We start from the raw sequence: 11,848 nt of genomic DNA, 5'->3' as shown, positions 1-11,848 counted from the left end.
ATCAGGTACAGAATGTTTTGTCACCACCTTTGGAGTGAAGCACAGCTTTTAAGAGCTTAACATGCAAATGAGCCAAGTACCTATCTGTGAATACATGACAACAGATGATGCAATGCAGCTATGTCATTTCGGAATGGAAGCCACAAATGTCTTACCTTTTGGAAGTGAGCAGACTAACAATAATGGAATTCAACATTGTGACCATCCATGAGTTCACCGACGTATCCATGGCAGCAGAACAATCAAGAATGCTCACATTGAATCAGTCTAGGATTTATACCAACTGTACCCAGGCAGATTCATTGCAGTAAGAAGTTTCAAAGGCAATGCCAAATTGAACTTCAAAGAAGATGCAGTTCCATCAATTGACCCTCCCAGAAAGTGTATTCACAAAGAAGAAATGCTTAAGTGTGAGTTAGATTACATGAAATGCAATAGCATTGCCATTGTGCGGATTACGACGAAGTGATGCAGTTCAGCTACGAATGAAGAATCATGCAATATTGTATACACATCTGAGATGTCTAAACCGCTTTTGAAAGAGATATCCACAAAAGATTCCAACACTAGAAGAGTTGAATCCTAAATTCGTAAGAGCTAAATTCTCCTCCAAGCTGGGAAATCACTACTTCCACAACACTATTTGGAAGATTTTGCACACAGAAGCCAACTTTCAGTTTGTTTTTCAGTCAAAAGATATTTCAGCAGCACATAAATTGAATTACAAGAAGTGTGCCTGAACACATATGCATTGATAATGTCCTTGTGGTAATAGGCAAAAGCAAAGAAAAGCATAATTGAATGCTTTGCTCACGGCATTTTCAGCAGCAAAAAGTGCCAGATGCATATAAATCAACTTAATTTTTTTTGGCTTTACGTGTTCAAGTTGTGGAATCTGTCCCAACTCAGACAACGGTGATGATATAAGACAAATGCCTACCCCACATAACAACAAAGACCTAGAGATGCCTTGGATTCTTCAATTTCTTGCACAATACAATCAGACCTTTCCATTAAAGTATTATCACTGAGAGAGCGCCCAAAAAAAGTCAAGCCATCTTTATACCAGAAGGACTGTTAGACCACTGAGACAATACATGGACTCTTAGATTTCTACACGTGTAAATTTTACAACTCTAATTCTGGAGAATAACTTCTGTTTTTAGCCAATGTTATGTGTTTTCACTTACGCCATTAGAAGAGCTATCTTTGGAACAAGGGGATATTAGCATCCTTAGAGTGAATCCCTTTAAAAGTTTAATTTAATGTAATGAGTTAAGTACCCAAATGTTGTTACATAACTATACACTCTCTGAAGCACTCTAGACCCAGGCCGTGGCTGGGAATTATCTGAATTGCAAAAAGTAGTTTAGCTGTAAATAAACTCACCATTGGTCTCTCAGTAAATAGAATCCATGCACTTTATTTATGTTAGTTCTCGATAACACAAGAATGTTGTTTTCTAGAGATAATGGGAACTGCAGATGCTGGAGATGTTATTTTCTATTTGTTTCCAAAAGGAAGCCATTCAGCTTTTTACAATGATCACGTTATGGCACTACTAGACTTAGCTTTTAATTGCAGATATTCTTAATTGGATTCAAATTTCACCATCTGCTGTGGTGGAAGTTGAACACAAAACTCCAGACCATTAACGTAGGCCTAACCTGGATTACTAACCCAGTGACAACGCCATCATACTACTACCTCCCTGAAACAACAATTGTTGAACATTTTACAATCATCAACAAACATCACCCCACTCCCACCATATGATTGAAAGAAGGTTATTGCTGAAGTAGCTGAGGACTCCTGCAGCTTTGCCCTGCGACTGAAATGATTGATTTTCAACAATTGCAACCATGTTCCTTCGTGGTCGGTATGATTCCAAACAGCAGAGAGTTTTTTCTCTGATTCCTACTGCAGTTTTCTAGGCTGCTGATACTATGATTGATTTGTCTTGGTGTCAAGGTATTTCATTCTCAACTCACACTGGTTGTCAAGGTTAAAGGTAAGATTCGTGGTTGACATTTGCATTATGGGTTAGTGCTATCATTATAAATCACTAATGGTCCAACGTTTTCAAATTGGCTTCGGGCAACATTTCTTTACAGTCTGTAATAAACATACTTCCAATTGAAATTCTACTGCTGTTCCAGGTAACAATTCTTGTTGTATATCAAAAAATTTGAATATTTTGCTATATAACCTCTCTATTGCTATTTCAATGAAGTGTAAATAAAGTTATTTCAATAGTGGCCTCTGCCATTGACCTTGTGCTAATTTTATTCAAAAAATAATACATAGAGGAAAGATGAAATTTTCTTTTTCATTTGTGAAATTAAGGACAAAGGCACACTGTGACACATTGTTTGAATTCCTAAAATTGAAATTGAGGAAGTTTGGGCAATTTGAAAATTTATCCACGTGCAATTCATATGCTGGTTCATAGTGAGTCAGCACAGTATATAATTGAAAAATGCTACTAATTGCATTTGGGTACAATGGAGAACTTCAGTCCTTTCAAACAGGACTGATGTGTCTAAGAATGAAGGCTACACATTTGGCTAAAAGCAAATAAGGTAAGAGAATAGAATTGGATAAATGATTTCTTTACCATGTTGGCATCAAGCATTTTTATGGTGTCTAAATTTTTGACTGGTGTCTAAACAGTGTTGTCTGTGTGACCTCAGTTCAGTGGACTATGCTGAAATTCACGAGATTGCATTATGGCATGACTGTGAATGAATTCATACTGAAAGTTGCATTCCATAATTGGAAGCTGTTTCCAACTGAGTCATACAGAATACATTCTCAAATTAAAGAACCTCTCTCATCGTTGTGGCCGGTAAGTGAGGTGTGGATTTTGAAATCCACATTATAGACATGCTAATGAGCAGTTTGAAAAACACTAAACCTAGCCCAAAAGTTTGAGTGAAAACAATAAGTTGACATGGAATGAGTCCTGTAATGAGGCCACATCCACAGAAATGGCAGAAGATAATTGCATGTGAACTATTTTCCTAAACCAGCAGCAGAGGTCCAACAGATTTCAGTGAGATATGGGTCACAGTTGTCATGTTCACTGTCTCTGAGTTAGAATTTTAGATGCTACTGCTACCATGTTGGCCATCAAGCATTAGTGCCCTGTTTCCAGCATACCTTTCGGAAGGTTGGTCATATTCAAATTGAATGTATGCGTAAAGGAGCAAGTAATGCTTCAGTTTATTGGAACTGTTGCAGCCATGCACCAAGCCAAGTTTGTAGTAGACTTAAACCTCATTCAGAGGTCTGGAAATCATCAAAGGTGCAGGAGATAGCTAAGAAAAGTGACGTTGATGTTATTATTCAAGTAGATCAAGAGTTGTTTTAAGTCAGAAATAAAGAAAAACAGCACATGGAAGATGAGAATAGTTGAGCTAAAAATGTCCTGCTAGCACCCACTATAAAAATTAAATTTGATCATTCACAACTTACATTCTAGGTGAAGTTATTAATAGAGTGGAATGTGGTGATGCATCTTATTTATTACCATTGGTAGCAGTAAGAGAGAACAAAGTTTCCCTGTTAGAAAGAAACTAGCTGAAGAAGACACAATTAAACTGAAGGAAGTTGTTCACAAAAGGATATCTGTAAGACTGTCTGAAGTTGAGGAACCGCTAAGAGAGCACAAAATGATGTTTTAGCAAAAAGGGCCAACTGGTATAATTAGCAAGAAACAAAAAAAAACTGCAGATGCTGGAATCCAAGGTCGACAAACAGGAGGCTGGAAGAATCCAGTAGGCCTGGCAGCATCTGGAGGAAAGGAGTAGTCAACATCTCTGGTATTACCCTTCTTCAGGACTGGATGTGGGGGTAGGAGAAGCTGCAGATAAAGCGGGGGAGGAAGGGTAGAGACAGATTGGTGGTGATAGGTGAACACTGGTGCTAAGTATGACCTGTTTGATCGACGGGAGGGATGAATTCAGTTGGTGGCTGGAAACGAGGGTCAGAAGATGGAATGGAAGGGAGGAGGTGGGGCTGGAAGTGGAGGCAGGGGACAGGTGCCAAGGGTAGTTGAAACTGGAGAACATAATGTTGAGTCTTCTCGGCCTTAGGGTTCCCAGGCAGAAGATAAAATGTTGCTCTTCAAATTTCCATTCCAGGTCACTGTTATACTGGAGGAGGCTGAGAACAGACATATAGGAGGGGCAGTGGGACAGTGAGTTGAAATGTGCGATGACCAGGAGGTTAGGTTGGCTGTAACGACCAGGTGGAGATGCTCGGCAAAACAGTCACCTTGTCTACATTTCATCTCATTGACTTAGAGAAGAACACATTGGGAGCACCGGATGTAATAGACTAGGTTGGAGGAGATGCAGGTGAAGGTCCATCTCACTTAGAAGGACTGTTTAGGGCCTTGAATGGAGGTGAGGGAGGTGGTGTGTGGGCGGGTGTTGCATCTTTTATGGTTACAGGAGAAGGTACCGGGTGGGTTGGAGTTAATGGGAACTGCAGATGCTGGAGAATCCAAGATAATAAAATGTGAGGCTGGATGAACACAGCAGGCCAAGCATCATCTCAGGAGCACAAAAGCTGATGTCTAGGCCCGAAACGTCAGTTTTTGTGCTCCTGAGATGATGCTTGGCCTGCTGTGTTCATCCAGCCTCACATTTTATTATCTTAGGGTGGGTTGGAGTGGTTGGTGGTGAGTGTGGCATGAACTAAAGGGAACTGAAGGGAATGGTCCTTGCGGAAAGCAGAGAGGGCCGGGGGTTTCGAAGATACTCTGGGTGGCGGGGTCTAAGTGGAGTTAGCGGAAGTGGTTGAGGATGATATGTTAGATGCGGAGCTGGTGGAGTCAAAAGTGAGAACAAGAGGGATCCTACCTTTATTACATTTGGATTAGGGGTAGTGATTAAGAGCTGTGGAGGGGGGGATTGGAGGAGGTGCAGTTGAGGGCTGCCTGGATGGTAGGAAAAGAGCATTGTTTGAAAAAAGGCAGACATTTGGGATGCTGAGGAATGGAATGTCTCCTCATCAGAGCAGATGGAGGAATTGGGAAAACGGGATGGAGTTTTTGCAGTGTACAGGGTGGTAGGAGGTATAGTCTAGGTAGCTATGGAATTCTGTGAGTTTATAGTAAATGACGGTACATAAGCTGTCATCAGAAATGGAAACCGAGAGATCAAGAAAGGGAAAGGAGGTGTCTGAGGTAGACCAAGTGAATGTGAGGGTGGGTTGTAAGTTGTTAGTGAAGTCGCTGAACTGCTCCAGTTCAGCCTGGGTGCAAGATGCAACATTGATGCAGCCATCGATGTAACAGTGGAAGAGTTAGGGAGCAATACCAGGGTACGTAATGAAATGTGCTTGTTCGACGTAACCAAGAAAAAAGGAAGGCGTAGCTTGGGTCCATGTGAGTGTCCATGGCCACCCCCTTGATTTGGAGAAAGTGGGAAGGATTGAAGGAAAAGTTATTGATGGTGAGGCCTAGTTCGGCGAGGTGGGGGATGTTATTGGTGGCAGGGGTTATTGGTGGATGGGTCAGTTGGAGAGGAAAGAACTGAGCACCTGCAGGCCGTCCTTGTGGGGTATGGAAATGTACAGCTGTTGAATGCCCGTGGTAAAGATGAAGTTCTGGGGGCCAGGGAACTTGAAGTTACAAAAGAGGTGAAGGGCTGGTTTGTGTCCCAGATGTAGGTAGGGAGTGCCTGGACCAAGGGGGAGAGAATGGAATTGAGGTAGGAAGAGATGAGCTCACTGGGGCAGGACCATGTGGAAATGAGTTGGCCGGTGTAGTTAGGCTTGTGAATCTTGGGGAGCAGGTAGAACTGGGCAGTGCAGTTGGGGACTACAAGGCTGGAGGTGGTAGAGGGGAGATCACCGGAAGTAATGGGGTCATGGGCAATGTAGGAGACGGTGGCTTGATGGGCCATGGTGGGTCATGGTCAACGAGGTGGTAGGACGTGATATTGGAGAGTTGGCGTTCAGCTTCTGTGACATAGAGGTCTGTCCTCCAGACTACACTGCCCCCACCCTTGCTGGCGGGTTTGATAGTGAAACGGGGATTGGTGCAGAAAGAATGGAGCGCTGCACGTTTAGAGGGTGTGAGGTTGGAGTGGGCGAGGGGTGTGGAGGAACCGAGGCAGCCGATGTCGCATTGGAGTTGGCAATGACAAAGCCCAGGGCAGGTAAGAGGATTTGAGGGGGTGTCCAGGAGCAAAAGGAGGGTTGGAGGCAGGAGAAGAGGTCCCTGGAGAGTGGGTTGGAGTCTTTAAGAAGAAGACATGGAGGCAAAGGCAGCGGAAGAAGATCTCCATATCATGGCAGGGACGGAACCATTGAGGTGGGGGCAGAGGGGCACGTAGGTGAGCCCTTTCTGAGGACAGACCATTCGGCCTCAGAGAGTTCAAGATCTGGGGGAATGATGAATATGTGGCAAGGTTCATGGGTGGAGTTTTGGGGGTGTCTCGAGGAGGCTGAAGGAGGTGAAGGGGAATGAGTGATAGTATGTGATGGATGAAGGTTGGATGTGGTGTGATGGGGTTCTCTATCTTGGTATAGGTAGCCTTTATTATGATGTTAAATATCATGAATCAGCAGATCATGTGGCAGCCAACCTCCCAGAATTCCTTGTGAAAAATGTTCCATTTTTAGCCACAGAGTTACCTATGAATTACTTACATAATTGACATGCCAGTGTCTGCTAGAGAAACTAGTCAAGAAACTTACAAGAACAATCACGTTGCTGGTAAAATGTTCAATAATTTTGCAAATGATTGATCTAAAAAGTTTCATGATGAGAAATTGCAGGAATATTTCATACATGGAGAGGAACTGAACATAGTTTAAGGGTAGTTCTATTGGATTTAAAGCAATTATTTGATCAGAAATTGTTTCAGGAATTTCATCAATAGCACATCGGGATGGAATGTATGAAAGAAGCATATTTTGGGTATCCAAAGGAGACATGTTGATGAGTTGGTGAAAAGTTGTAGAGTGTACCCCATGACATATATCCACCCAAGGCTCCTTTCAATCCATTGTCAAATGTAAGGAAACCATGGGACTGAGGGCATTTGTCTTATTCTTAAAAAGAAGATAAAGAGAACCATTTGATAATGGGAACTGCAGATGCTGGAGAATCCAAGACAATAAAACGTGAGGCTGGATGAACACAGCAGGCCCAGCAGCATCTCAGGAGCACAAAAGCTGACGTTTCGGGCCTAGACCCTTCATCAGAGAGGGGGATGGGGAGAGGGTTCTGCAATAAATAGGGAGAGAGGGAGAGGCGGACTGAAGATGAACTCGTCCTCACCCTCAACAACTTCTCTTTCGATTCCTCCCACTTCCTACAGACTAAGGGGGTGGCCATGGGCACCCGCATGGGCCCCAGCTATGCCTGCCTCTTTGTAGGTTATGTGGAACAGTCCCTCTTCCGCACCTACACAGGCCCCAAACCCCACCTCTTCCTCCGTTACATTGATGACTGTATCGGCGCCGCCTCTTGCTCCCCAGAGGAGCTCGAACAGTTCATCCACTTCACCAACATCTTCCACCCCAAACTTCAGTTCACCTGGGCCATCTCCAACACATCCGTCACCTTCCTGGACCTCTCAGTCTCCATCTCAGGCAACCAGCTTGTAACTGATGTCCATTTCAAGCCCACCGACTCCCACAGCTACCTAGAATATACCTCCTCCCACCCACCCTCCTGCAAAAATTCCATCCCCATTCCCAATTCCTCCGCCTCCGCCGCGTCTGCTCCCATGATGAGGCATTCCACTCCCGCACATCCCAGATGTCCAAGTTCTTGAAGGACCGCAAATTTCCCCCGACAGTGGTCGAGAATGCCCTTGACCGCATCTCCAGCATTTCCCGCAACACATCCCTCACACCCCGCCCCCGCCACAACCGCCCAAAGAGGATCCCCCTCGTTCTCACACACCACCCCACCAACCTCTGGATACAACGCATCATTCTCCGACACTTCCGCCATCTACAATCCGACCCCACTACCCAAGACATTTTTCCATCCCCACCCTTGTCTGCTTTCTGGAGAGAACTCTCTCCGTGACTCCCTTGTTCGCTCCACACTGCCCTCCAACCCCACCACACCCGGCACCTTCCCCTGCAACCGCAGGAAATGCTACACTTGCCCCCACACCTCCTCCCTCACCCCTATCCCAGGCACCAAGATGACTTTCCATATTAAGCAGAGGTTCACCTGCACATCTGCCAATGTGGTATACTGCATCCATTGTACCCGGTGTGGCTTCCTCTACATTGGGGAAACCAAGCGGAGACTTGGGGACTGCTTTGCAGAACACCTCCGCTCGGTTCGCAATAAACAACTGCACCTCCCAGTCGCAAACCATTTCCATTCCCTCTCCCATTCTTTAGATGACATGTCCATCATGGGCCTCCTGCAGTGCCACAATGATGCCACCCGAAGGTTGCAGGAACAGCAACTCATATTCCGCTTGGGAACCCTGCAGCCCAATGGTATCAATGTGGACTTCACCAGCTTCAAAATCTCCCCTTCCCCCACCGCATCCCAAAACCAGCCCAGTTCGTCCCCTCCCCCCACTGCACCACACAACCAGCCCAGCTCTTCCCCTCCACCCACTGCATCCCAAAACCAGTCCAATCTGTCTCTGCCTCCCTAACCTGTTCTTCCTCTCACCCATCCCTTCCTCCCACCCCAAGCCGCACCTCCATCTCCTACCTACAAACCTCATCCCACCTCCTTGACCTGTCCGTCTTCCCTGGACTGACCTATCCCCTCCCTACCTCCCCACCTATACTCTCCTCTCCACCTATCTTCTTTTCTCTCCATCTTCGGTCTGCCTCCCCCTCTCTCCCTATTTATTCCAGAACCCTCACCCCATCCCCCTCTCTGATGAAGGGTCTAGGCCCGAAATGTCAGCTTTTGTGCTCCTGAGATGCTGCTTGGCCTGCTGTGTTCATCCAGCTCCACACTTTATTCTCTTAGCTTTAAGGCCACTTTGACTTATTTCTCCTAACACATTTAATTTAAAATTCCAATTGCCATAAGTTTACTTCAGTCTATGTCTGCAATACAGATACATAGAAAATAGGAGTATGAATAGGAACTTTGGCCCTTTGAGCCTGCTCTGCTATTCAATATGATTTTGTCTGATCATCCAACTCAGTACCTTTTTCCTACTTTCTATAACTTTTGATCCCTTTAGGCCTAAGTACAGTATCTAATATCTTTAACAAATCATGTTTCTGGTCTAGGCCCGAAACGTCAGCTTTTGTGCTCCTGAGATGCTGCTGGGCCTGCTGCGTTCATCCAGCCTCACATTTTATTATCTTGATAAAGAGAACCATGTTTTGTTTAATAGGTAATGCAAGTGGATAAGGATTGAATCTATGCCTAGTACCACAAGTGGTGTCAGCTAAAATAGCTCAGCTGGGAGAATGTTAAGCTGAAGACCTACAAGTCCCTGAATTAATCTTGGGTATTGACAGACTACACTGGACCACAAGTGCTATATTTTCTTTAGGCTTTGAGAAGTCCGTTTATAACTTGTGTCTTGCCACGAGTGGAGATGTTAAATAGTTATCCACACATCACATTAGAAACATTTCTGAGATATATCTGAGTTAGAATGAAGTCAACCACACTTCAAAACAATTATAGCACCTAGCACCACAGTTTAAAACAATCATAGCACCCAGCACCAAATGGTACTGGAGAAGGAAATGCATAGATTATGTAGAACTCTTTGTTTGGTGACAGCCAAGGCAGTAAGCATCGTACTTATCTTTGTCACAACTAAACAATTTTCTGTGACAGAATTACCTCACAGGTTGCTCACCTTATTAGGTTTAGTTTGCTTGGCTGTGATGTCATACCAAGGTAAGAGAAAAGCAAGATAAAGTGAAGCTGAGTTATAATACATAACATACGAAATTTAACAGAGTTTAAATTCTGTACAGTAGGTCTGGGAGAAAAGTCACCAAACTGATAGGAAATGTACATGATTATAGTTGGTGTTAAGAGAATAGGTGCATTCACATATGTAGTATAGAACGGAGAAAGACTCTGTCACTGTCATACAGATAATTTGCTTGAAAGAGAAGGTCTGATAAAGGGACAGCTTGAGAACATTCTATAGTTTAAATCAATCGTGTAGTCAGAAAGAAAATGCAAGGTTGCCAGTATGGCAAATCCACCCCAAATCAAAGTGAATCTGGATCGTTGATTAAAACATTATTGTAGTCACACTCTCAATTGAAGTCACCATCTCAATCATTAGCAATGGGCAATAAATGCTAGCCAATAAATGTAGCCTGTTCCCTTATCTCCTGACCAAAAAAAAGGAAAAAAAAACATTTTTTACATGTAAGTGACGTGTAATTATTGGTTACTGAAATGTTGTGATAACCGTAAAAACAAGCATACAGCCAATCTATTAAATTTCCAGGTATTATTGATGTTGTTTTGGTCATAGTGTGTTCTTGAAACATTTGTATTATAAAAAAATGTAATACACAAGTATCCATAACGTGTTGTACTATTATGTATCATTTGCAAGTTTTACTCGTTCTTTTACCTTTTTGGATGTCAGTCAATACGTTTCTTATATCCCTCGATTACCCGACAGATTAAAAAAAAACTGTTGTGGATTACAACCTAAAATACTGTCAATAATGTAACATTCACACCCTTCCAAGGCAGAGAAATTCAATATTCACAACCATTTTAGTTGAAATAAATTCCCTCATCTTGGTTCTTAATGATCATGCCCCTGTATTGAGGCTGTGCTCGATGTTTCAGATTCTCCAGCAAGGGAAGTGACCCCCAGTGTTGATCCTACTAAGTCTTTCAGAATCCTTTGTGATTCAATTAAATCACCCCTCATTCTTTTAACTATAAAACATAGAGCTAATTCACGCAACCTCTCTTTTCATGGGCCTATCCAGTGAACCTTTGCTGTAATGCTTCTAATGGAAGTAGTGAACTATTCTTAAAAATGTAAAGTTTAAAATCTTTCACTTCTCCCAAGTACATTACTAGCCTGCTTTAATAGGAAAATAAAAGGGAGATAAGCGTGCAAGATGGTTGTCATTGTGCTTGATACATTAGGATTACTGCTTGTGTGAAAGATAAACACAAACTCAAACTGTTGGACTGAATGGTCTGTTCAATGCTATAATAAATTGTAATGCTCAGAAGCCTGCCAAAGATGCCCACCTTGAAGATTTTGTCTTCCTCCCTCTGAATTCTCTCCCACCTATTCACCCCTCCCACCTCACTGACCAAACCCCATCACTCCCTACCTACACTCACCTATTACCATCCCACCTACCTTCCCCAGCCCCACCCCTCCTCGCTCTATTTATTTCTGAGCTCCTTTCACTCTCCCCATTTCTGAAGAAGGGTCCTGACCCAAAATGTCAACTTTCCTGCTCCTCTGATGCTACCTGGCCTGCTGTGTTCATCCAGCTACACACTGTGTTATCTCTGACTCTAGCATCAGTAGTTCTTACTGTCTCTGATGCTCAGAAGTCTAACCTTGTTGAGCTAAATGCTATAGGTATGAGCGTGTAGCTGAACAAGGATGCAATCTAGCCCTCTGTTCTGTTAGAGATAACAAGGTGTGGAGCTGGAGAAGCACAGCAGGCCAGGCAGCATCAGAGGAGCAGGAGAGTTGATGTTTTGGATTGGGACCCTTCTTCAGAATTGGGGAGTGGAAAGACAGCTCAGAAATAAATAGAGGAAGGAGGTGGGGCTGGGGAAGGTAGGTGGGATGGGGATACGTGAATGTAGGTAGGGGGTGGTGTGGATTTGTCAGTGGGATGATTGTAGAATACAATGTATCTATTGTGAACCTGT

The sequence above is a fragment of the Stegostoma tigrinum genome, chromosome 13 (genome assembly GCF_030684315.1).
Source record: "Stegostoma tigrinum isolate sSteTig4 chromosome 13, sSteTig4.hap1, whole genome shotgun sequence".
Lineage (NCBI taxonomy): Eukaryota > Metazoa > Chordata > Chondrichthyes > Orectolobiformes > Stegostomatidae > Stegostoma > Stegostoma tigrinum.
Note: the sequence above shows the minus strand (reverse complement) of the source record.